Source organism: Apis dorsata, unplaced genomic scaffold (genome assembly GCF_000469605.1).
Source record: "Apis dorsata unplaced genomic scaffold, Apis dorsata 1.3 scaffold_270, whole genome shotgun sequence".
Classification (NCBI taxonomy): domain Eukaryota; kingdom Metazoa; phylum Arthropoda; class Insecta; order Hymenoptera; family Apidae; genus Apis; species Apis dorsata.
In genome coordinates, this window is record NW_006263548.1 from 6693 (window position 1) to 6965 (window position 273).

A 273-nucleotide genomic window follows, 5' to 3' on the forward strand; every position below is an offset into this window, starting at 1 on the left:
TCGTTTATTTGGAGATAATCTAAAAAAAATAAACGTGTAATCAATATTTAAAATCCGCGAGGTAAAATGACGAAAGATTTGTCAACACGTCGTCACTAGTCGATCCTACTTTTTGCATCTCATCCGTGTCTCGTTCGGTCGTCGTTACGCTACGCTACTGGTACAATGGAATAGTGGGGAGTTGAGTAGACCAATGAAAAGAGAAATCGTCGAAGAACCCGGCGAACTGGCGCGCAGCACGGTAACCGCAAACTTAAAGGCAGTTCGGTACTC